Genomic DNA, 27,610 nt, shown 5'->3' on the forward strand with positions numbered 1-27,610 from the left:
ACTAGGATCCAACAAACGAGCTATCTGCCTTCGGATCAGAACTTGAAATGGAACCTATATATTTCAGTTGAACTTGTCACTAGCTAAACGCATGATGTTGCATACTAATATACTATACTGAAAAGACAACTATAATATCTTTGCTAGTTCGCAATAAAGTATCAACTTATTATTTTATTAAAATGAAAAAACAAAGAAAAAAACTGAACCTCTGGCACAAATAAAGCAGATCTAGGACCAGTTCCGTTGTGGATTGCAGTACGGATGTCTTCATCAGATAATCGCTCAAATGCATCCACCTCCTGCGACATAGCATATATTGTGATCATCAAGAGACATTAACGTTTTATGTTATTGATCATAATCTCAAAAAAASCACCAATGCATATGAATGGTTAAATTTATGTGGCATATAAGTAATGTAGTTAACAAGTTTGCAGAGGGAAAATCTAGATTTGGAAACAAGAATAGAAACATCCATTAAAAATGGACTAACCTACACCTTCATATGGCACTCAAGTTAAGCATACCTCCAAACGGCTGACAAATATTGACTGGAAGATACAGTGAATCCGTGCTCCACCATACACCTCAGATGTCAACTTTTCTTCATTTCTTCCATCCACCAGGGACACAAAAGCTATAATGAAGGTTATCTAATAAGTAATTTTTGAAATGATACATAGATACATACATAAATAGACTACCAGCATATACAGACATACACATATACTCCCTTCGTCCCAAAATACATGTCCACATTTCTATTTTAGTTTGTCCCATAATAAATGTCCACTTTCAAAAGTATATTTCTACTTTCCCATTCTACCCTTAGTTGGGAGATGGAAAAAGAACTCTCTCTCTCTCTATTATTAAGGGTAAAAGTGTCATTTACTTGAGTAAAAAGTGTAATAATATTAAGCATTCCTACAACTGTTTGCCATTTTCATTGTGGACATTTATTTTGGGATGGAAGGAGTACTATTTACACATACATACATATATATCATACACATATATGCATATATATATATATAGACAAAGGATCGTGTGAGAATAGGAGTTAAGGTGAGAAGCATAAGAAGGGATCTGGACCCTTGATCACTTTTAATCTCAACCCCACCCCATGAATTGCGTTGTCACGAGAATTGATCCGGTGCATTCTCGCGAGAATTAATCCGGTGCATTCTAGGTGCACCACATTAGTGTTGATATTCAATTAGGATTGATCCAAGGGTGGAGATCCCTTCTTACCCTTCTCACCCTTCTCACCATAACTTCCACTCTAACCGGAGCCTAACCCTATATATAACATACATGTGTATACATATATAACATACATGTACACGTATATATGCATATATATTGTGACTTTCTGGATCCTTGTTCCATCCTTAAATATAGAATTTACCCTTAACTATATATAGTCTAATAATGGGTGAGCAAACGTATACTGCTAACATATGATGAATGATTCTTCTTACCTTTGGAGTACTTCAGAAGAATGTTCAGAACCAACGATCCATGATCAGGCTGGAAAGCATGTAAATTCAGTATGTACACACTATTGCAACAATAAATGGCAAATATAGTTGCATAAAGCCAAATGTAACACATTCATATATGTGTGGTACAATGGAAGTAGACAGAGAAATAGTTGTACTCGTACGTATATGAAAGAAGTCAATACCTAGAAATGGCCATTACCTTAGTACAATTAAAAACTTCCATGGTAAGTGATTATGAGGTAAATTATTATAATTCAAGTCTACAAGTTATTTATTGGGGTTGTATAATAGACATTTAAGTAATGAATTTGAATTGTGAAGTGCTACTCAAATTACATTTTTCCTTCTTGTTTCCAGTTTTTTTCTAGTCACCAAAATGGTATGAGTGAATCTTTTGAAACATCTATAGCCTTAATATGATTCTGTAGGGTTAAGAGGCGGTGTACCAATGTTGGGTCCTGAATGTTGAACCGTGAAGAACATTTGATAAGTTTAACTAAATAGAACATCTTGATGTGCTTTACCTATATTAAGATACAAATGGGAATTTCCGAATTTCATAACTCTAACAACTAGGACCAAAAATTCAAATCTATTGTGCATATGTAAACATATATCTATATGAATATACATATGCATATGTATACATATATATGTGTGTAGGGCGCACCTAGAAATACCTCGTTTGCTGCACAAATTGTCGACCTGTTAATGTGTTATATGGTTATGATTTTAAGTTGTGGAGCGGTTAATATGCATGACCATGGACAATTACAGTTTTGTAATTAAGTTTTTCTAGATAAGATGAAATTACTGGTAACAAGCCCACATGGCATAAAATGATTGAATAAAATTTACAACAAAGTACTAAAGGTATAAAAGTGCATGGATTAAGGTCCAATAAAACCGAATAAAGCCCAATGAAATCATTTGAGGTCCAATAAAACCGAATAAAGCCCAAACAACACACATATTATCTACACATTTACATATACACAAACATTTAAACATATATACCACATATATACATCATTCGATACTTGTATCTTCAACAATATATGATAATGGTGTGAAATGAAAAATAAAAAAGTAAGGGATATAAAGTAAATTAAATAGCTAATTATAGGGGTAAGATAAACTTGGTAATTGTGTGTATTGTATATCGGTTACAATTAGGGATATATATAAGAGATACATTTACACTCTAGACCCTCTAATATAATTATGTATATATCTCACACTTCATTGTCTAATATTCCCCCGCAAGCTAAGGCCGGGGAGCGACCTGTAGCTTGGACCGTAATAGGAGAAACCGTTGTGAAGGTAGCGGCTCGGTGAACACGTCTGCAATTTGATCATCTGTAGATATAAACTGAACTGAAAGCTTCCGTTGCGCAACCATTTCTCGAACAAAGTGAAAGTCAACTTCTACATGCTTGGTACGGGCATGAAAGACAGGATTAGCTGAAAGATACATAGCACCAAGATTATCACACCATAAGATAGGAACCGACTTCACAGGAACCCGGAGTTCGCGTAGTAGTGTTTGGAGCCATGTGAGCTCAGCAATAATATCGGCTATAGCCTTGTATTCCGACTCTGTTGCTGACCGAGAGACAGTCCTTTATTTTCGTGCAGACCATGATACTAGGTTTGAACCAAGATAGATAGCATATCCCCCAGTGGATCGATGGTCATCAAGGCAACCAGCCCAGTTAACATCGGAGAAGCCGGTCAGGGAGCTGTAAGCAGAATCAGTGTAGGCATGAAGGATTGTGCCTGAATCATGCATGATTCGTAAACCATAGTCAGCAGTGTCCTGCAAGTAACGAAGAATTCGTTTGACTGCCGTCCAAAGATTTTCAGTGGGGGACTGCATAAATTGGCAGACTTTGTTGACCGCGAAAGTAATATCTGGACGAGACAATGTCACATACTGAAGGGCACCCACAATTTGGTGGTACTTGACCGGATCAGCAAACGTAACGCTATCACCAAGAGCAAGATTAGCATTAGTGGTCATAGGAGATGAAGTCGGTTTAGCATGAGACAAGCCTGCGCATTGCAAGAGTTCAAGGATGTATTTCCGTTGTGATAGAATCATATCATGACCCTGACTGTTTACTTCAATACCGAGAAAATAAGACAAGCGACCCATATCCTGAACAGCAAAAGATTGGCTAAGACGTTGTACCACTTTGTCAATAGCCTCCGGGTTGTTTCCTGTCAAAAGAATGTCATCAACATAAACTAGCATGTACAAAATGATGCCCTTGTGGGAGTAAATAAACAAGGGTCCGTTTTGGAGCCCTGAAAGCCAAGAGAATGAAGGACCGTAGAAAGTCGATGAAACCACCCTCTAGGGGCCTGCTTTAATCCATATAAGGATTTGTGAAGTAGGCAAACATGATCGGGTTTGTCCGGGTCAACGAACCCCGGTGGCTGTAGCAAATAAACTGTCTCGTTGAGATCACCATGTAAGAAGGCATTTTTCACATCAAGTTGCCTTAGGAACCATTTCTGTGTTGCGACCAGAGATAGAATAACACGTATGGTGGTCTATTTGACCACGGGACTTACCGTCTCCTGATAATGCATGGTTGTTGCCGAAACCCTTTGGCTACTAGTCGTGCCTTGTAACGTTTTATTGCCCCTGTTTGGTCCCTTTTTAATTTGTATACCCACTTGCAGTCAACTACGTTGGAATTTGGAACGCGTGGTACTAATGTCCAAGTACCATTCCGCATTAGTGCCGAATACTCATCAGCCATGGCAGTACGCCACTGAGGGTACCTGTTAGCAATAGTAAAGGTGGTTGATTCAATGTCAGGTGAAGGATGATGGGGATGGTATGAGGAGGCATTGTAAGGTTTGGTTTGTTTGGGATTGGGCGTAGGTTGGGTGGTCGAGTACGGGTGGGTTGTTCGGTGGTAGAGGAAGGGGGGGTAGGGGTAGGCTGCAGTGGTGGTTCAGTGACTATGGAACGGCGATGATAGGTGTGGATAAGGGGTGGTTGGGCTGTAGGGTGGTCATTAGGAGGGGTGGTGGTAGGTGTTGTTTCTTGTGGGACAGATTGCACTGTAGGTGCTGTGGAGGGTGTCGGTTCTGGTGGAGCAGAATGTTCATTAGGTCCTGTGGAGGATGAATAAGTGGGTGGGAGGTCAGATTTGGGATAGGTGGAGACGTAAGGATTTGGAGTGGTTGGAGTAGGAGTGGTTGGAGGAGATGTTTGGAAATGAAATGATTGTTCATTAAATCGAACATGACGGGCCATGTAAAGACGATCAGACTGTGGGTCGTAACACCGATAGCCATGATGAGCGGTTCTGTAACCAAGGAACACACAAGATGTAGAGCGGAAGTCAATTTTATGTTTATTGTATGGACGGAGATGAGGGTAGCAGCATCCAAAAACCCGAAGAAAGGAAAAATCGGGTTTGTGCATGAACACATGTTCAAATGGTGAGGTGTTTAAGTTGGTTTTGGATGGCATTCGATTAATAAGATAGATTGCAGTGTCAAAAGCAAAATGCCAAAACCGTTGTGGAACATGGGATTGAGCAAGTAAAGTAAGACCGGTTTCAACATGTCGATGTCGTAGTTCAACAAAACCATTTTGTTCGCTTGTATGGAGACATGAGAGGCGATGGGTGATGCCGAGAGGAGAGAAGAATTGGGAGAGATTCCGAAACTCGCCTCCCCAGTCGGTTTGGACAAATTTCAGTTTGGTTTGAAAATGCCTTTCAACCATCACAAGGAATCGTTTAAAAGTGGCATAAACATCATATTTTAGTTTTAATGGAAAGATCCACATAAATCTGGAGTAATGATCAACACACAGCAGAAAAAAATTGTGACCATCAAAAGAAGGAACAGGAGCGGGCCCCCATACATCACAAAAACCAAATCCAAAATGTGCGAACTTTTATAAGTAGATGGTAACAAATGAAGTTTAGACGATTTGCCAACAGAACATGAATCACAAAAAGTWCTAGCACACTTATTTTGTAAAGGTAAATGATATTTAGATAACATGGACTTCAAAAGTTGTAGATGTGGATGTCCAAGTCTTTGGTGCCATGTGGTGGAAGAGGCACGTGTGGTAGAAAACGACATTTTCTGAACAGGCCGAGGCTGAGGAGGACGGAAGGAGTCGAGACCACCATTACTTAGACCAGTGAGGAGGATAGTGTGTGTGAACTTGTCCTTCATAGCAAAGAAAGTAGAGCGAAATTCAAAGTACACATGGTTATCAAAACAGAATTTTTGAACAGAAAGTAAGTTCTGTTTTATGTCAGGTACGTGTAGTATGTTTGGTGAATAAAGTTGTGAGGAACCAATGTGTAGAATGGGTAAACCCTTACCATTGCCAACGTGAAGGTTGTCCTCACCGTAGGCCTCAGAGTTATCGAAGCTAGATAGGTCCGGTGCAACATGATGGCTAGAGCCGTTATCCGGAAGCCAAGCTTGTGACCGGTAATTTGTAAAGTTGGCAGAAGGTGGTTGTCTCGTCCTCATAGGAGCAGGGTCACGACTGGGGCAATGAGACGGGATATGACCAATCCCACACCTGTTGCATGTGCCAAAAACAGTGTTTTGATTAGAAGCCCAACTTAATTGATTACGGTTACCTCCTCCTTGACTTCTGTTGTAGTTTCCTCGTCCGCGTCTAAAATCACGTCCACGGCTACGGTTATTCCCAGATCTGTTGGTGTAAAAGGCATGTGATGTGCATTAACAGGCTGAACTTGAAGACCAAGTTGTGACAAAAGCTGTTGAATAGCTTGAAGTTGACCCGGTTGAGGAGTAGACGAGGTGGCACCAAGAACCGCTGAGTTGCGGTTGTTGGTGACAGTCGAGAATGCTTGAGGCAGAGAGATATCAGTTGCAGATTTCTTGATCATGTAGTCATGGTCTGATAGCAGGCCATGAAGTTCTGCAAAGGCAATTGGGAATTGGCGACCAAGGAGTGTTGACTTCAGCCCATTGTATTCTTCTCTAAGACCCGAGATAACCAGCATCACCAAATCTTTTTCTTTCATTGGTTCGCCTATAATGGCGAGAGCATCAACATATTCCTAAGCCCTGGTCAGGTATGAGGAGGAGGTTTCAGCAGGCTTCATCTCTAGTTTAAGAAGCTGAGTTTTTAGGGTGTATTCCCTAGATGATGTGTGAGGAGCGTAAGCACGTTCAAGAGACAACCAAAGATCACGGGAGGTAAGTCCTTGAACGTGTTGGAACGACGCCTCAGAGATTGTAGAAATAATCAACATCCATACATGTGCATCATTGGAAGCCCATGCTGTGTACTTAGGATTCGGTTGTGGTGGGGGCACTGTGGTGCTGTCGGCATCTTTTCCAGATGATGATGATGATGATGAGAGTCATCGGTGGACAAGGAATGGTGCCATCAACATAGCCGAACAGGTTGTTTGGGACAAGGAACGGTTGAACCATTGTCTTCCAATAGCCATAGTTGTTTGGTGATAAAGTGAAGCCAAACTTGTGGGAGTTATGGGTGGTTTTCTCGGTCGGAGTGAAAGCTGCAACAGTTGTCATTGGACAGAAGGTGAGGCAGCCGTAGGGTAGAAAACGGGTGCGGTAGCTTTAGGGTGGCCTTGTGACGGCAGCCGTAGGGGATCTAGGGCCGGCTCTGATACCAAGATAAACTTGGTAATTGTGTGTATTGTATATCGATTACAATCAGGGATATATATAAGAGATACATTTACACTCTAGACCCTCTAATATAATTATGTATATATATCACACTTCATTGTCTAATAAGGTATAAAGTGTAACTAAAAAAGGAAAAATGATTTGATTTTTAATACATAGGAGAGATGTGGGTGGTTGTGGAACTTTAAAATTTGTACATTTAGCATAATATGATGTACCTCTTAAAATTTTCAACATAACTGTAACTCCTTTTTTTTATTAACCTCGATATCTAACCTGCTATGCAAGCCGACTAATCCCAGGCGACCACCTACTTTGCAGATAGCCCGGAATCACCGCATTTGAACCTCTGTGACTACAAGGGGATTTTTGTTCCTCCTTGGATTTGAACTTGAGACCTACTGGTACTTTTGACCTTTGGAGCCAAGCTCAAACCAATCAGGCACCACCCTTGTGATTGTAACTCCTCTTTTTTAATATAGTATAAATATAATATATATATATATATATATATACACATCATTTGATATATGTGTCTTTAACAATATATACATAGATCCAATCGTGATTAGCAACCAACACACATATATACACATTGTGTATACATATGTATATAACACGTGCCGACGAGTATATATACATATAACACATACACATAACATATACACATGCGTACATATAACACTCACATTATTTAGACATTCGCATATACACGTACATTTAAACAATATATATACATCTACCGATACATGTATCTTCAACAATATATACATAGCTCCAATCGTGGTTAGCCACCAAAACACATATATACACATCGTGTATACATATGTATATAACACGGGCCGACAGATATATATATATATATATATACATATAAGACATAAACATGACACTTACATATGTGTACCTATAACACACACATGTATATATATATCCAATACATTTATCTTCAACATTATAAACATGTATCTAATTATCGTTGTTAGCAACCAAAACACATATGTATACTATATTATAAAGCATTTGACAAAAACTTTTAAAAACAATTTTTTGTGCATAAAGTATTTTTTATTGATGCATATTACTTAAAATTCAAGACTACAAGTTGATTGTACGTAAGTACAACTTATTAAAGCTTCAAGTTTGAATTCGTATAACCAACTGCAGATAAACATAATTAAGATAATCATTGAGTTCTAACAGAATACTTAATTATTATCTTAAAAAATTATTTTATTAAACCAAAAATAAAGTAGTTTGTTTTTAAAACTCAATTAAATTATAATAAAAATTTGAATTAAAGAAATTACACAAAAAAATAACTTTTAAATAGTTAATTTGATACTAATATCGCTTATTTTTATCAAAATTTTATGACATCTTCAAATTTATATTTCATTCAAAAATAAAAATATTTTATTTTTCTCAAAACCACATAAAATCGCATTATAACATTGATAGACTCAAAATATAAAACGAAACATCAAAATCAAGATGTATCTCGCTGCATTGCGCGAATATTTTCTAGTATACATATACATGTATACATATGACACCTACACATAAACATATGTACATAAAACACAAAAAATAAGAAAAATAGGATAATCCTTCGCAGATCCCTCGCTGATTAGTGATATGCGAGGGAACTGGTTTTTGGCCAAATCTCTCGCACATCCCTCACTGATCAGCGACGGATTAGCGAGAGAAATGGTTTTGGACCATCCCTCCCAGATCCGGATCCGTCCCTGATCTGTGAGAGATTTGTGAGGGACATGGCTAAAAACCAGTTCATTTGCTGATCCGTCGTTGATCTATGAAAGAACTCGTTTTTGGCCAGTCCGTAGCAAATCCATCGTCAAAAACCATTTCCCTCGCCGATCAGCGAGGAATCTGATGGTTTTTGGACCATCCTTCGCAAATCTATTGTTTTTTTCCGTCACTGATACTCTGTTTTCTAGTATAGTTGCACATAAATAATAGCATACTATAGAATAAAAATCAATTATAAAAAGTACGATTATATCAAAAGTAATACACGCTCTTCATCAGTTAATTAAATCTTCTTCCTTGACATATATAATTTTTTTGACAAACCTTTTTATTTGGCACAAATGACTGAAACATTAAAAAATCCATTGTAAAATTAACTAATCGAAATATAAACAAGTTAATCATGAATATTAAGAGATTTACAAACAAATTAACTCAAAAAGTTAGCATCAAATATACAAATTAATCCTAAAAAATTAGCCTCAATATAAACAAGATAACTCTAAATATAAATATTAACCCCAATATTAATATACAAATAAGGGTTATGGTTCCACAATATATTTTACCTTTTAGTGATGATATTAAGATGTAAATGTCTAATTAGTTTATCAATTTAAATCATCATTTCATCTATCTTGTTTCTAATATACAAATAGCATCAAGTTTGGCCAAAATCCATCACTAACCAACCTTATTTTTCTATTTTCAAAATTTATTGGTCAACCCGACCCTAATACTTCATTTCGTGTTTTCTTCAGACTTGGATACCATAACATCCATCTATTGTCGTCATTGACATAAAGCTACCCTCTACTTGACACTAAGACGACATTATCAGAATATAATGGCCAAAATGAAACCTTATTGTGTTCTCAAGATACAAGTTTATCAAGCACTTTCCTCCTAGCAAAAGATTAACAGATACATCCATTTTTGCAATCTGCTACTGCAAACCGTCAATCATCTGCTGCTTTTATAGTTAAGCTGAACCATCTTGGAAACATTCGTTCAAAGATGATTGTGTAAAGAAGGTTTTGCATAGTCAAATCCAGTTGGTGACAATGTGCTCTAGAAAAAGCCGGTCAACTTGCATAATGTGCTACATGTTGATGGCTCGGGCAGATCCTCCTCAAATACCTCTTTCGACTGTTGCCGCTTCAATTAGCAGCTCATCTAAGAGCTAATTAAATCATAGAAAATAATTTAAAACGGTATTTAGTACGTAAGACAAACAGGCATTCTATAGCTGGAAAAAAGGAGTTATAGCCTGCAAGTTTCTGTGATGATAAAAGAAACACATCATGGATTAACCATCGGGTTTTTTTTTTTAACATAGAGCACTAGAATAATATAATTGGATAGTCCCACATCACTTCATTCTCACCTAAGAGATGCCATCTAACCAAACCACACGAGATCAGTAAATACCACCCAAAAGAGTAAAGTTGGGTGATGGTGGTCAGTGGCTCAAAAAGGTAATAATTCCAGTGCCTCTATTGCGAAGTCATAAAAAATCTGGATAGGTGATTCGAGCTCATCAGATCATATGAGAGAAGACAAATCACTATTTAGGGAAACTCAAAACATTAGAACATCCAATAGATAGAGGTTGAGATATCAACTCACAAAATTTCGTTTTACGGGGTGGTCTTCATGTCCCCAATCTAGATTGCAATCTTTTATCCGTCAGCAAGTTGTCTAACGATCCAAAATCAGACACAAATCCTCCAAACTATTCATGATGGTCCATAAGTGATGTGTGGGATCCTTCTAGAGTCGGAAAAAACTTATTAGGACTAGATGGTTTGTGACATTCAAGGACAATCATTCTCAGATCACATGGTCATTCTTCCTCATGAAAGAAAAACTAGTCAGAAAAAACTTATTAGGACTAGGCGAACTAATTATCTCAAGCCATGTGACCAATCCAAACTCCAAGTCTAAGACTTTATCTTACAAAAATCTGATGACGATATGATATTGTGATGGAGGAGATGAAGGGCTCAAAGAAAATAGAACTTTAAGGAGCAAGAAACAGTCGGCACTGCCAACTTTGACCACCAACAAGAAATGTGGCTTGGGATTACTGAAACATCCATAAATTCAAGCATTTTCAAAATATGGTGGAGACTTCTAGTAGCCTCCCCACAATTCTAACCCTACATGTATGTGAAATGTCCCCCTTGTAAATATACTAAATACTTTGTAGGAGAGTTCTAGACTGCAATATTGACTGTCGATGAAAAAACAGATGTTGTCCGTTAAGATGGTGGAGGCTTACATAAAGGGGTGACCTTCATTTGGCAAGGCACTCGCCCGAGAATCAAAACACTCATTGTAAGCCAATTGAGTTCGAGTTAGGATAACTTGGTACAAATGCCAAGTACTACAAGTGAGCTTAAGAGACAACTCCGTGACACTTGGTACCAGACCTACATCTGTTTCAAGGTGATGGTAAATTAAATCTAACAAGACCAATGTTGGGGGTGATCATGGTGAACCTTGGACGAGAGAAGGTGCTTAAGGAAACACCAAGAATTGTGACAAGTTGAAGGACACAATGGCCAATCTCATATTGAAATAGAGACTTCGATGGTGGTAWTGAGAGCAAAAGTGGAGGATGTCCACCAACACCTTGACAGGTTAGAGTAGGACAAGGAGATCCTTGATGGTGWCWAACCTAAGTGGTGACTTACTTCAAGAAGTCCATGGCCATCACTACATGCCCATGGGTAAGCTTAAAGCTATGTGTGCACAAGGAGGGAGAGTTAAACCACTTTTCACCATCAATTAGAGGAGATGCAAGCTGATTAACGCATATGCAAAAGGTATCACAACTGTCAACCCACAGAATGATGTTCCAGCACCTCCTATACCATTTGTAGGCAAGAGGTAAGCAAGGGAAGTTAATGAGTTTCTTTGGGAGGTCAAGCAATATTTCAATGGTGTCAACATCAAGATCAAGACGGCCATAAAATACTTGGGGTGGTCATGGCAAGCAACAATATCAAGAGGGATGCTTACACAAATGATACATTGGTTGATTTGCTTATGAAACTAAGATATAACTTTATCCTAAGAAATCAGAGAATGAAGCAAAAAGCTTGACTTCGAAAGCTCAAGCACACTTGTGACTAGGTGGTTGTCATCAAACTAATATTCGCATCTAGGTTTACAAGGTTCACCATACAGGGTGGTTTTCGTGGCTAGGGTGTTACAATCTTGTTGAACTAGAAAGAGTGGTGGCGAGTAGCTATGCTGTTAATATCGCGATATATCGGCAGTATATCGGATATCGGACCTAGGCAAAATATCGCTGCATAAATATCGATCAAAATATCGTCCCCGATATTATCGGCGATATTTTCCGATTTTTCCCGATATTTAGCGATATTTTGATGTATATATCGGACCGATATATCGATTTTTAGGGTTCAATTATTTGGCCTTTTGTTATTTCACGTGATTAGTTTTTAGGACATGGTAACATATATTATTAGGTCTGAAATTAATAGTCTGCCTTCCAACGGTCTTCTTCCTTTCTTTTCATCTTTACGAGTTACGACTTCACACTTCACACTTCACACTTCACACTTCACACTTCACACTTCACACTTCACAGACACCTAGTTCACTTCACGAATCACGACTTCAGACTTCTCACAACTTCAGACTTCTCACGGAGTCACAGTTTGACTTCTTTTCTCGGATGCCGAACCTATTGCTTGCGATTAGCTCGTTTTTGAACACTTTAGATGATGTGATGTTTTAATTTTGAAACTATATTTCTAAACTCTAATTAATGCATATTATATATATAATTCTAAGAAATATTTTGTTAACCGCTATTTTGGACCGATATATCACCGATATAACTGATATATCGAATATCGGTCCTGACCGATATTTTGTATTGTGACCGATATAACAGCATAGGCGAGTAGATGATGGGTACATCATGTATTAGGGTTATTGAGAGCCATATGGCTCTAATACCATAAAGAAAGGTATTCTTGAAAAACTTGACTACTTTATTAGAATACTTCTAAATATAAAAAGATACGACGGTGGGGCATGGGCGCAAGTAAAACCCAGTGACGGAATATTATAATACAACAGTGACATAAATTTTAATAGAACCAAACACCAAGTCAACTGTTGCACCTTCATGGTGGTGATGGATAAACAACCAATCATGTGGCATAACTTAGGAGGCAGCTTAGCAGCAACAATCTAGAGAGATTTAATCCCAAGTTTTTGCATCGACTATACTTTTTTTAGGTACAAAAATCTAGGGACTACTTTTATGGCTTGTATCAGATATAGCATATGCATATATTTAAGAAACTTACGTGTGAGGCCTCTTGTAGAGCTATGAGAGTTTCTTCAGCATGCCTCCTCTTCAGCGATACCTCRTCAGTTTCCTGAAGCAACTTCTCAAAAAGGCTCTCCCTGTTCAAAAGTGAAACAGAAAAAAATCACTGGAGCATGACAAGTATATAAGTCTCATAGTAGTTTAAGTTCATTTCCAAACATAAAAATTCTTCATCTCATTTAAAGTAAATCTCAGAAACCAAGTAGCCTGCCTTCTCGTTCACCTGTACAGAGTTTTAATCAAGACATTGCATAGCTCTCTCTTTGTGTGGTTCACCTGGATACAAAATCAGTCAAATATGATTTGTCAGAAAATCTGGCAGCTTTTAGATCAAACACATCGATAATCACTACTTGTTGAGTAAAACTAGCGCTCACCAAAAAATGCATGATTGCTTTGGGCACAGAATCCTGGATTTTTTCCCTAACGATGCTATAGTATGATTCCAAAAGCTGCTTGGTAACTGCCAATGCCTCAGCKTCATGCTCCGAGTGCATTTCTGACGAATTCAACGATAATGGTGGCTGGCAGCATTTTGACACGCCAAAGTGTAGAAATCAGTTACAAAACTTTCTAAGAGAAAGAACATGATTTAGGAAATGGAAAAATCATATGCAAACAAAGGAAAGTAGGTTTTAAATGGGATGGCACACCTCTCTAAGATTAATTATAGATGAAACATGCTCTTTATGGTTAATGATTTCCTCGCCAGTGTTGCTTCTGGAGATATCTACTGCAGGGTTATGAACCTCCCCCCCACGAAAAAATGATGCAGTCCTCCAATTTGAACCCCTCGCACTACCTACGAAATCAACAAATTAAATACAAGGGATGACATATAATCTCAAGTGTTATTATTAAAACATAATTAGGACTGAACGACATCTTGCTGAAATTTCCATCTTACCAGAGGATCCATTTCCGTTGACATCTGCAACCGATCGAACTCCCTGTTTGTAAGCAGAAACGGGAAACACACACAATGGACAATGTGGATGTTAGTAGATCGCCAAGCGTTGTGTAGAACCTTTGTAGGGAACAAAGAAAAATTGATGCCTCAATTTAAGAATAAGAAAATAAAAAACCTGATCAACAGATATTCCGTTGGATGGAGATCTAGCAACGATAGCGTTAGATCTTCGATTGCTTCCGGAAACTGCCACTGCATCGGAATCTACCCCATCCTGTCCAAATGATCGCATTAACTTAGACTAGGCTCTAGCATMTCCTTCAACAAGAAAAATAGAAATAAACGCTATAACAGCTGGACAAGTATACCCTTTGCCTAGACGTTGGTGAAGCCAACCTATTAGATCTGACTTGATGTGAAGCAACCTCCACAGCTTTATTTCCTCCAATGAAATTTGGATGTGAAGTGTTTATATAGTCAACCTGCAATACACAACAATGTCATAATAGCTAGTCCGGACAAATAGAATGCACCATAGGGGAAAATCTTGATAAACAAAAACCATGGAAAAGTCTTTGACATGAGAGCTTGAAGAATTTGAAAGAAATAAAGAATGAAAAACAAGAAGAAAAGAACTCGAATTGAAAACACAAATATTTTTTAGAAGAATAACTAAGACTAGTTAATAATACCAGACAACATACAAAAAGTAGAAGTAGGTACAAGGAAACATAGAAAATGAACGAAAAACTACACATCCATTTATCTAAAGTTCATCTTCCCAAGTATCCTCATTTATCTCAAGAGAGTCATCAAGAAGATCATGATCATCCACATAAAACTACAGATTCAGCATCATAAAAGAGCTTGCACCATGATTCCAACATTTTAACCTCAGCAAAATGTCAATAACATACTTCCTTTTGTTAGTTATAGTTAGCCCCCTCTCACATTCTCTTATCCCCATTATTTAGGTTTTCTCTACTTGTGTGAGATTATGAGATTACAATTAAGTTCTGGCACAAATAACACTAATTTGAGTGTGATTGTGGCCGAAAGTTTGATGATTCCTGTTGCAGCCACTTTGGTGCGAGTACCATTCGCAATACATATGGTTTAAAGACAGACACATAGGGAATAAATTGAGAAAAGTGATCGGTCACCTGTTGATATGCATTGATTATTCAAGGCATAAAGCACCTATTTCTTTACTTTTAGGTAGTTTATTTGCCTTTAATCCCCACTTTGAGTCCTTTTTATTATGTTATTTTCTATTTGTTTAGTCATGGAGATAAACTAAGTGATTTACCTGTTTTTACAACATTGGATGGCTAATTTGAACATGTAATGCCTACTGTTTATGTGTTGCAGCATCCATGTAGCATTGGTCTCTGTAGTGCGGCTTTTTGGACATGCTCTGTGGTTTCCGCTGCTGTGCGTGCACGAAGACAAATTTTTGTTGACTTTTGGGCAAAGACTGATGATATAGAAGAAGATTCTAGAGGATAGTTGATGCGTAGGTGGATGGGTAAAAAGAGGGATAAGACAAGGGTGAGATTAACAATCTGATTAGATCAAGGATAAAGTACTCAAACACCACCAAGATTAACCAAATTGGCGAAGGTTGATGTTACTAGTGGTAAAGCAACAACACCACACTAGCAACAATCAACAATCGACTCCTTTTGTGTATGAACACTCAAAACAGCTTCACAAGCTATTGTAAATCCATTATTCAAAAGAAAGATGCCTTCCTGCTATAACTTGGAACCCCGTATCTAGGGGCGGAAGATTAACATAAACATAACTCTTGAAAAATGAGAAGACAGAAAGATCAAAAGTTGGAAAGCAATTAAAGGGCCATTAATGAAGCATCAATGAGAAAGAATCTTCATCTCCTGTGGGCTGCCAGAAATTTATATTCCTCCCTTTAATTGTTTCGGACCCAAAATAAGAGTGTGAATCAAACCCAAGGTGAGTTGGAGACATAAAACGGGCTGGTCTTGTACTAGCTGAAAATAGCATGGATGCCTCTACATCAACCTCCTCTGGTTGGGAAGGATTTTCTCTCAAAATTCCAATATCTTTAAATGAGGAGAAAGATCTCCAACATTGAAAGTTGCTGATATGCATGTATTCCCAGGTAACTCTAGTTTGTAGGCATTATCTCCAATCCTTGCCAACACCATATATGGTCCATCTCCTCTTCCCATTAGCTTGTTCTTCCTTTTTTAAGAAAATCATTCCTTCCTTAAGTGCAACCACACAAAACCTCCAGGTTCAAAGAGAGCCTTTTTGCGATGCTTGTTTGCCTTTTTCTTGTACAAGTCATTGACATGTTCAATCTTTGCTTTGACTTGTTCATGAATCTTTTTCATTTCTTTGGCTCGAGTTGATGCCTCAAAGTGAACTTCACTACCCTTAGGCAGTTGTATTAGATCAATAGGGGTGAGAGGATTCACTCCATAGTTCACTTCAATTGGTGTGCATCCAATAGCATAAGTTGGAGATAGGTTTAGAAAATTTAACATCCTAATCTTTCAAGGACTTGCTCACCATACTTCTTAGCAAGGTTGTAAGTGTTCGATTAATTACCTCCGTCTGTCCATCCATTTGCAGATGATAGGCACTGCTGAACAATAACTTGGTGCCCAGTAACTTCCACAATGATTTCCAAAAGTAAGTCAAGACCTTGACATCCTTGTCATAAACTATAGTTTTAGGGACTCCATGAAGACGCACAATTCCGTTAAAAAAATAAACCAGCAACATGAATGTACATGGAACAAAGTGTGCCATTTTGGAGAAACGATCCACCACAACCATTATAGCCTTTTTCCCATGTTGAGTACGAGGCAAAGCCACAATGAAATCCATATAAATATCTACTCATGGTTGAGAAGGAACAGGTAATGGAGTATACAAGCCTTGATGAAATTGGCTTTTAGCTTGATGACATGTTGCACACCTAGCAATAAGAGCAGTAACATCGCCTTCCGTGTGTGGCCGGTAGAAATGTTCTTGTACTACACCAAGGGTTTTGTTGATGCCAAAATGACCAGCCAATCCTCCTCCATGAGCCTCTCTAATTAGTAGCTCCCTTATGGATCTCTTAGGAATGCAAAGTTTGTTGTTCTTGAAAAGAAACTCGTCTTGTATGAAATAAGAACCAMAAGCTCGTTCTTTGCATTCTTGAATAACTTTAGAAAAATCCGGATCATTTAGGCACAATWCTTTAATGAAAGTAAAGCCTAGCACTCTTGCCCCAGGAACAGTAAGCATGGCATATCTCCTTGAAAGGGCATATGCAACAATGTTAGAATTCCTTGTTTTATACTTTGGCCATTTATATGCTTCAAGGCTTGATGATTAGAATGTAGAACAAACTGTTTTGGCTTCAAGTAATGACTCCAATGATCTAGGGCACATACAATAGCATAGAACTCCTTGTCATACACACTATAGTTCTTCTTTGATTCATTTTAAATTCTCGTTGAAATAGGCTATAAGGTGTTTACTTTGTACCAAGACATCCCCTATGCCAACTCCGGTTGCATCATACAACCTCAAACAATTGGTTGAAATCTGGAAGGGCCAAGATAGGCGATGTGCACAAACACTCTTTGATCTTCTCAAATGCATTATGGGTTGGTTGAGTCCATTCAAAAGAGCCTTGTTTGATACATTTAGTGAGAGGTGCAACAATAGTGCTAGAATTCTTGACAAACCTCCTGCAAAATGAAGCAAGGCCATGGAAACTCCTTACTTCTGTTGCACTCGAAGGTACTGACCATGATTTGATTGCTGCCACCTTTGATTCACACATTGAAATTTCATCTTTAGATACAACATAACCAAGAAAGATCACTTTTGGAGAAAAAAATTCACACTTTTCCAACTTCCCATAGAGTTTCTGGCTTCTTAACACTTCATATACTCTTCTCAAATGTTATGTTCTTCTGCACCTTTGTTGTACACACGCATATCATCAAAGTATGCAACAACGAAATCACCAAGAAAAGATCTAAGAACCTCATTCATCAACCTCATAAAAGTACTAGGAGCATTGGAAAGTCCAAATGGAATTACCAACCATTTATACAAACCCACCTTTTGTTTTGAATGCGGTTTTCCATTCATCTCCTTCACGCATTCTGATCTGGTGGTACCCACTCCGGAGATCAATTTTCGAGAACAAATTGGCGCCATKAAGTTCGTCAAGCATATCATCCACCTCGGAATAGGATAGCGATATTTGACTGTGATATTATTGATGGCTCTACTATCAACACACATTCTCATGGTTCCAMCTTTTTTTGGGACCAACAAMGCTGGAACAGAGCAAGGACTCATGCTTTCACGTACATAACCACAGTCAATGAGTTCTTGGACTTGACGTTGTAGTTCTCGAGTCTTTTCTGGATCRCATCGGTAGGCTGGTTTGTTAGGAAGGGGTGCTCCTGGAATTAGATCGATATGATGCTCAATACCTCTAAGTGGAGCTCTTCTAAAAGCCAAAAGACAGTGGCATGCAAAGGAATTTCATCATCATCGAACCTGTTTCCCATAAGTAGCAAAACATAAACAGGTTTACCTTTGCAAATAGCTCTCTGTATTTGTGCTTCATTCATAAATAAACTTTTCTCAGCTATAGTAACCAGCCCTGGTTCTTTTTGTTTTTGCAGTAGGGTAAATGGTAGCGGTTCCACGATTACCACCTTCTTATTCATGACAGAAGAGTATTTGATAACCATCATGCAAAACTTGTCTATCATATTGCCAAGGTCTTCCAAGCAACATATGACATGCACCCATAGGTATAACATCRYAAAGAACCTGATCTTGACAAGACTTACCAATAGAAAATGAGAGTAGGGCCTGTTTGGTCWCTTTCATGTCGGATCCCTAATTTAGCGATTGAAGCTTGTATGGMTTTGGGTGAGATGAGGTCAGAATGCTAACTTTATTGATAAGGTTTGTGGATTCAACWTTCGTACAGCTACCACTATCAATAAAAGGCTACATACCTTAACTTTGATCGTGCACCTTGAGTGGAATATCTGCTCCCTTTGCTCGTCATTAGGATCCACCTCTTTTGCATGGAGCACTCTTCATATCACCAAAAGCTCTCCATCTCTTTCATCGGGTTTAACCCTTTCTTCTGAGTAACATTCCTCATCATAGATTGGCATCTCGTCTTCTCCTTCATCTACAACGTGAACCTCTTCAACCTCTTTCAAAGTCGTGACTCTCCGATTAGGACATTCAGCTTGAAAGCGTCCTAACCCTGACATTTGAAGCACTTCTTCTTTGGTACATCAGTAGGACCTTTTCTCTTGTCTTGCTTTGAGTTTTCACCTTTTGGTAGGTTTCCTTTATAGAAAGGATTCTGGAATGAACTGCTATACTTTGAAAATGGCTTGGGAGTTACCTTTTTGGCCTTCTTATTCTTAGCATGCTTCTTAATCTTAGAAGCTAACTTGCAAACCAATTCAAGTTTCTCAGCGATATCAATGGTTCAATTCGCCAACATAACGAGCCATAGTTTGTTCCGGTCTCCCCTGAATTCCACTACATAACACAAGTTGCTCAAATTCACGAGTGTATTCATCAATACTAAGATTACCTTGTTTGAAGTTGGTTATCTTGATGTAGAGATCTTGCTTGTAAGAATCTGGAAGGAATCTCTCCTTGAGTAGTTTCTTGAGTTTTCTCCAAGACCGGATCTTAGACTTGCCACTTCATTCTCGCTTGGCTTTCATGTTCTCCCACCATAACGAASCATATTTCTTAAGTTTCAAAACAACTTTGTAACTTTTCTCATCAGAATACCCCTTGTCATCGAAAAGGTTCTCGATATCATTCAGCTACTCAATAAAATCATCCAAGTTTGATCCTCCATGGAATTTTGGAGCATCTGCTTTGACATCTCTAAGATCATCTTTAACTCTTCTTTTGTGAACAAAAGACTGACCAGATTCATCTGAACTATAATGGCTAGGGTCAGTTGAATCACTTTGTGGTTTGTCATCCAACAGTCTTGCAAGCTGTTGAGTTATGAGTTAAGTAGTTCTTTGAAGTTCTTCAATCTGTCTATCACGCCTGAAATTCTGAGCTTCTTCTGTGTTCATACCATGAGGAATTGCCATGATTTTTTTTATGGAAGAAAGAAACTAGTAAGATGATAAGAAGTAAGAACACAACCCGATTTGCTCTGATACCAGTTGATGTGTAGGTGGATGGGTAAAAAGAGGAATAAGTCTAGGGTGAGACTAACAATCATATTAGATCAAGGATAAAGTACTTAAACACCACCAAAATTAACCAAATTGGCAAAGRTTGATGTTACTATGATAAAGCAACAGCACCACACTAGCAACAATCAAGAATCGACTCCTTTTGTGTATGAACACTCATTACAGCTTCACAAGCTATTGTCAACTCATCACTCAAAATTGCCTTGTACATGGAAATGCTCCACCATCGCACGGAAGCTATGTTTCTTCAAGCAGTCCTTGAACCAATGCAACTCATTGCATTACATAGGTATCCTCTTGGTAGACTACTGCCTTCACATTTTGTAATCTCGAGTATTGCATTGAAGGCATTCTTCTTTGGACATTCTCTTGCCTAGTTTGGTCCTTTGCAAAGGACACTTTATTTGATTATCCCCACCGCTTGTATGACTAGCCTTAGGGGTTGTGCCTCGTATTTATAGGATTATGAAGACCCTAGCTAGACTCCTAAACCACAAAACCATAGGATAGGTCCATTTAAACTTCGTCTTCAAGAGTTACATGAAGTGGTTGAGAAGTGGCAAAGTAATTGCAATGTCTACACCAAGTTATCTTGTTCACAAAAATAGAGATCTCCCATAATCCGCAATGTGATTCTAAATAGTACCCCTCCGCTACCAACCTTGCCTTCAAGTGAGACAAAGAATCATCAGAGTTTTGCTTTAGCGTGTACCTCAAATTACATTAAATAGTCTCTTTCCAATAAGAAAGATCAACACGAGTCTCATATACATTTAGCAAAACAAACTAACCATAACATCGAGGCATGATGATTAGCTCGTGTGTGAAGCAAGTAGGTATAAAATACATGGCATGAACAAGATAACCTAAACAATCAACAAAGACAAAATACTAAAGTAACAACATATAGCCCCATCAACTTGACTAGGATGCAAGGTTACCCAAGGATCACAAACAAGAAGATGGAGATGTATCCGTTTAGACATGAGGACAAAAAAAATCAGATAAACTAACATCTTCATGATCAAACTACCACAACAAACTAGTAGGGTAACAACAAGATCTTATTTGTGCCAAGAAGAACCCACAAAGACATCAAAAAACTCTAGGATCAATCTTAGTGAATGGAAAGCGAATTATTACATAATGCTTCCATCCTATAATCTTAGAAATTTTCAGCATGCAACTAAAGTAAATACACTGACATTATCTAAAAAAAATCATACACAAAGTAAAACGATACCCAAAATCACAAGCATACTAATAGGGGTTTGATACCATGCATTAGAATAAACTAAACAAAAAATAGTACTAGATCTAAACTTGTTTTAAGGAAGAAAAGACACATTTACGCTTAGTGAATCGACAATACTTGGAGAATAAAGTAGATAAAAATAATTCAAGCCTAAGTTGCAATTTCTTCAAGTGATCAAAAGCTTGACCCAATTGACTATGTATATCCTGTATATTGTTCACATTGGTGAAGAAAAAGACCGATATTGTCAACACGACCATGAAACTCATGGCATGTCTCGGTAATCTGGAAATCCAGAGCCGGTATAATGACTAGCAAAGTAACAAGGAAATAAGGGTCTCAAGCGATTTTGTCGATAACTAGGTAACATTGGAATATATAAGACAATCAACAGAGAGGGTCAAGTTAGGCTTCACTTTTTGAAGTTAATGTGCACAAATAACATGAATGGCTAAGTCTTAATTATCTTCAAAGGGAATAAGCTGAAAAGCATGGTAAAGTTGCAAACCGAATAGCTCCCTAATAGACTTTCCTAGAGCTTATTGGAGTCATGTTATCTTCTACATGCATAACTTCTCCCTTCGATCAATTCATTCCCGACTTTTCCCTACTATTACAAGGTTTGGTAATGATGACGTGCTAAAAGAGAGCTACTCCCAAGAATAATAGGAAGTGTGAACCAAGTTGTACAACCAAAAAGCTAAACATCAAGCTGATCAAAACAACAATGCAAGCAATTAATTACTGCAAAGTGTGGGACAATAAATCAATCMACCACTGCGCGACTACAGACACACCATACCTACGATAAAATTAACACCAGTAAATAGATGACAGAAACTAAAACAGCAGCACATTCAACATAGTATCCATACAAGAGCGTCCATAAGCAGCAAGGTTTCTTAAAGCAACGGTTTTCCGACAAGATTTCCCACATTGGCAAATGCTTGGATGTAAAGCTTTTGATAGCAACAGAGGCAAGAGATAGAACCTCGATCACCGGGCTGTTGTCGATGCATGAGCAGGACCTCCATAAACTCCCCCGCCATGTTACTAAATCAAATGAGCATTGATTTGACTAAGCAAGATGGAAGTTGTGGTGGTAGTGATGCACCACCGCAGGTGCATGTCTTTGCACTGGTGCAGGGCTGATCTGGAGGACTTCAGCACATTAGGGTTTTTGTATTTAGGATTAAGGTTCTAATACCATGCATAAGAAAGGGACCAGAAGAAGACTTCTGTTACTGAGAGAAATAAACAATAAACATACTACAAATTGGGGTAACAGAAATTTATTCTCACAATTAATAGTCGATATTCCTTGATCACCCAAACTCTACAAACACAGTTAGACGATGGCCCCTTCCTTCTCCCATTAAAATGTATCAGTGGCACCCCTTTTTGACATATATTTCTTAATGTAGAGGATTGCTGATCAACCTATTCATCAATATCTTAAATTCTCAATAAAAGATATGTAAATGCACAAAGGAGCATCGTAACGTCCCTTGAAGGTCTAACATCTGCCAAAAAGAAGGGCCATCTTTCCTTTCTCCATCTCCACTTAAGAAATATTGTTCTAGTTTATCGCTAGAAAATTCGACATTACTCTGATGACTCAGCGGTGACTGTAAAGTATAGACTATGAATTGCAGGTACATGTGATGGAATTTCATCAATAATATGAAAATTAAGAACAAATATTTGATATTTACTCTGATTACTCAGTGGCGACTGCAAAGTACACACTAYGAATTGTAGTTATGCTATGATGGACTTTTAGCAATTATATGGAAATTAAGAATAAAAAATTCAATATTTATTCTGATTACTCAGTGGTGACTATAAAGTATAGACTACGAATTGTTGTTACACTATAATGAAATCTTAGCAATAATATGGAAATTAAGAATGCTTTTTTTGTAGGGATGAAGAGAATGTCGCAAATTCCAATCCTTTTTCAATATACCTCCATTTCAACTATATGTCCAATCATTGTCTGTGAAGGTTCAAGACCTTCAAGCAAAAAGTTCCTGACAAATTCATTAATGCGCGTCTTAAGAAGAGGAAACCGCTGCAGCTCATGCACTAGACAGCTGTGGCTCATCTGAAATATATCTCAAAACTTAATGCCCTCAAAAAAGTGATGGTTCATCTGAAATATGTCTCAAAATGTGAATAAAAGAGAACCAACCTTTACTAATTCATTATATACCAGTCTAGCACACTGAAGACTAGGATCCAACAAACGAGCTATCTGCCTTCGGATCAGAACTTGAAATGGAACCTATATATTTCAGTTGAACTTGTCACTAGCTAAAGGCATGATGTTGCATACTAATATACTWTACTGAAAAGACAACTATAATATCTTTGCTAGTTCGCAATAAAGTATCAACTTATTATTTTATTAAAATGAAAAAACAAAGAAAAAAACTGAACCTCCGGCACAAATAAAGCAGATCTAGGACCAGTTCCGTTGTGGATTGCTGTACGGATGTCTTCATCAGATAATCGCTCAAATGCATCCACCTCCTGCGACATAGCATATATTGTGATCATCAAGAGACATTAACATTTTATGTTATTAATCATAATCTCAAAAAAAGCACCAATGCATATGAATGGTTAAATTTATGTGGCATATAAGTAATGTAGTAAAGCACCAATGCATATGAATGGTTAAATTTATGCGGAGGGAAAATCTAGATTTGGAAACAAGAATAGAAACATCCATTAAAAATGGACTAACCTACACCTTCATATGGCACTCAAGTTAAGCATACCTCCAAACGGCTGACAAATATTGACTGGAAGATAYAGTGAATCCGTGCTCCACCATACACCTCAGATGTCAACTTTTCTTCATTTCTTCCATCCACCAGGGACAAAAAAGCTATAATGAAGGTTATCTAATAAGTTATTTTTGAAAAGATTAGTAGATGCATACATAAATAGACTACCAGCATATACAAACATACACATATACTCCCTTCGTCCCAAAATACATGTCCACATTTCTATTTTAGTTTGTCCCATAATAAATGTCCACTTTCAAAAGTATATTTCTACTTTCCCATTCTACCCTTAGTTGTGAGATGGAAAAAGAACTCTCTCTCTCTATTATTAAGGGTAAAAGTGTCATTTACTTGAGTAAAAAGTGTAATAATATTAAGCATTCCTACAACTGTTTGTCATTTTCATTGTGGACATTTATTTTGGGATGGAAGGAGTACTATTTACACATACATACATATATATCATACACATATATGCATATATATATAGAGAGAGAGATGAAGGATAGTGTGAGAATAGGAGTTAATGTGAGAAGCATAAGAAGGGATCTGGACCCTTGATCACTTTTAATCTCACCCCCACCCCATGAATTGCGTCTGTCACGAGAATTGATCCGGTGCATTCTAGGTGCACCACATTAGTGTTGATATTCAATTAGGATTGATCCAAGGGTGGAGATCCCTTCTTACCCTTCTCACCCTTCTCACCATAACTTCCACTCTMACCGGARCCTAACCCTATAWATAACATACATGTGTATACATATATAACATACATGTACACGTATATATGCATATATATTGTGACTTTCWGGATCCTTGTTCCATCCTTAAATATAGAATTTACCCTTAACTATATATAGTCTAATAATGGGTGATGCAAACGTATACTGCTAACATATGAGGAATGATTCTTCTTACCTTTGGAGTACTTCAGAAGAATGTTCAGAACCAACGATCCATGATCAGGCTGGAAAGCATGTAAATTCAGTATGTCCACACTATTGCAACAATAAATGGCAAATATAATTGCATAAAGCCAAATGTAACACATTCATATATGTGTGGTACAATGGAAGTAGACAGAGACATAGTTGTACTCGTACGTATATGAAAGAAGTCAATTCCTAGAAATGACCATTACCTTAGTACAATTAAAAGCTTCCATGGTAAGTGATTATGAGGAAAATTATTATAATTCAAGTCTACAAGTTATTTATTGGGGTTGAATAATAGACATTTAAGTAATGAATTTGAATTGTGAAGTGCTACTCAAATTACGTTTTTCCTTCTCGAAGAACACCATGCATTGATGGGTGGTGAGGTCCCATATTGACTATCATGAAGTCTTTTCTTGTAGATGGTACTAACTACTAGGACCAAAAGTTCAATTCTATTGTGCATATGTAAACATATATCTATATGAATATGCATATGCATATGCATATGTATACATATTTATGTGTGTAGGGCGCACCTAGAAATACCTCGTTTGCTGCACAAATTGTCGACCTGTTAATGTGTTATATGGTTATGATTTTAAGTTGTGGACCGGTTAATATGCATGACCATGGGCAATTACAGTTTTGTAATTAAGTTTTTCCAGATAAGATGAAATTACTGGTAACAGCCCACATGGCGTAAAGGTATACAAGTGCATGGATTAAGGTCCAATAAAACAAAATAAAGCCCAATAAAATGGATCAAGGCCAATAAAACGGATCAAGACCCAATAAACCAAATAAAGCCCAATGAAATCATTTGAGGTCCAATAAAACCGAATAAAGCCCAAACAACACACATATTATCTATACATTCACATTTACACAAACATTTAAACATATATACATCATTGGATACTTGTATCTTCAACAATATATGATAATGGTGTGAAATGAAAAATAAAAAAGTAAGGGATATAAAGTAAATTAAATAGCTAATTATAGGGGTATAAACTGTAACTAAAAAACGAAAAATGTTTGATTTCTAATACATAGGAGAGATGTGGGTGGTTGTGGAGCTTTAAAATTCGTACATTTAGCATAATATGATGTACCTCTTAAAATTTTCAACAAAACTGTAACTCCTTTTTTTTATTAACCTGGATATCCAACCCGCTATGCAAGCCGACTAATCCCAGGGTGACCACCTACTTTGCAGATAGCCCAGAATCACCGCATTTGAACCTCCGTGGCTACAAGGGGATTTTTGTTTCTCCTTGGATTTAAACTTGAGACCTCCTGGTACTTTTGACCTCTGGAGCCAAGCTCAAACCAATCAGGCACCACCCTTGTGGTTGTAACTCCTCTTTTTTAATATAGTATAGATATACAATATATATACATCATTCGATACATGTATCTTCAACAATATATACATAGATCTAATCGTGATTAGCAACCAACACACATATATATACACATTGTGTATACATATGTATATAACACGTGCCGACGAGTATATATACATATAACACATACACATAATGCATACACATGCGTACATATAACACTCACATTATTTAGACATTCGCATATACACGTACATTTAAACAATATATAGATACATGTATCTTCAACAATATATACATAGATCCAATCGTGGTTAGCCACCAAAACACATATATACACATCGTGTATACATATGTATATAACACGGGCCGACAGATATTTATATATATATATATATATATATACATATAACACATACACATGACACATACATATGTGTTCATATAACACACATGTATATATGTAACCAATACATTTATCTTCAACATTATAAACATATATCTAATTATCGTTGTTAGCAACCAAAACACATATCTATTCTATATTATAAAGCATTTGACAAAAACTTTTAAAAACAATTTTTTGTGCATAAAGTACTGTTTATTGATGCATATTACTTAAAATTCAAGACTACAAGTTGATTGTACGTAAGTACAACTTATTAAAGCTTCAAGTACGAATTCATATAACCAACTGCAGATAAACATAATCAAATACATGATAAACATCATTTTAAATATAAAAAATCTAAAATATAATTA

The 27,610-nt window shown here is 37.3% G+C and overlaps 1 pseudogene; it reads right to left on the reverse strand.

Moving 5' to 3' along the window:
* The window catches only part of LOC112510782, an 87,752-nt pseudogene that overhangs the window by 30,540 nt on the left and 29,602 nt on the right, over positions 1-27,610 (reverse strand).

The sequence above is a fragment of the Cynara cardunculus genome, assembly GCF_001531365.2.
Source record: "Cynara cardunculus var. scolymus isolate 2C chromosome LG 1, CcrdV1, whole genome shotgun sequence".
Lineage (NCBI taxonomy): Eukaryota > Viridiplantae > Streptophyta > Magnoliopsida > Asterales > Asteraceae > Cynara > Cynara cardunculus.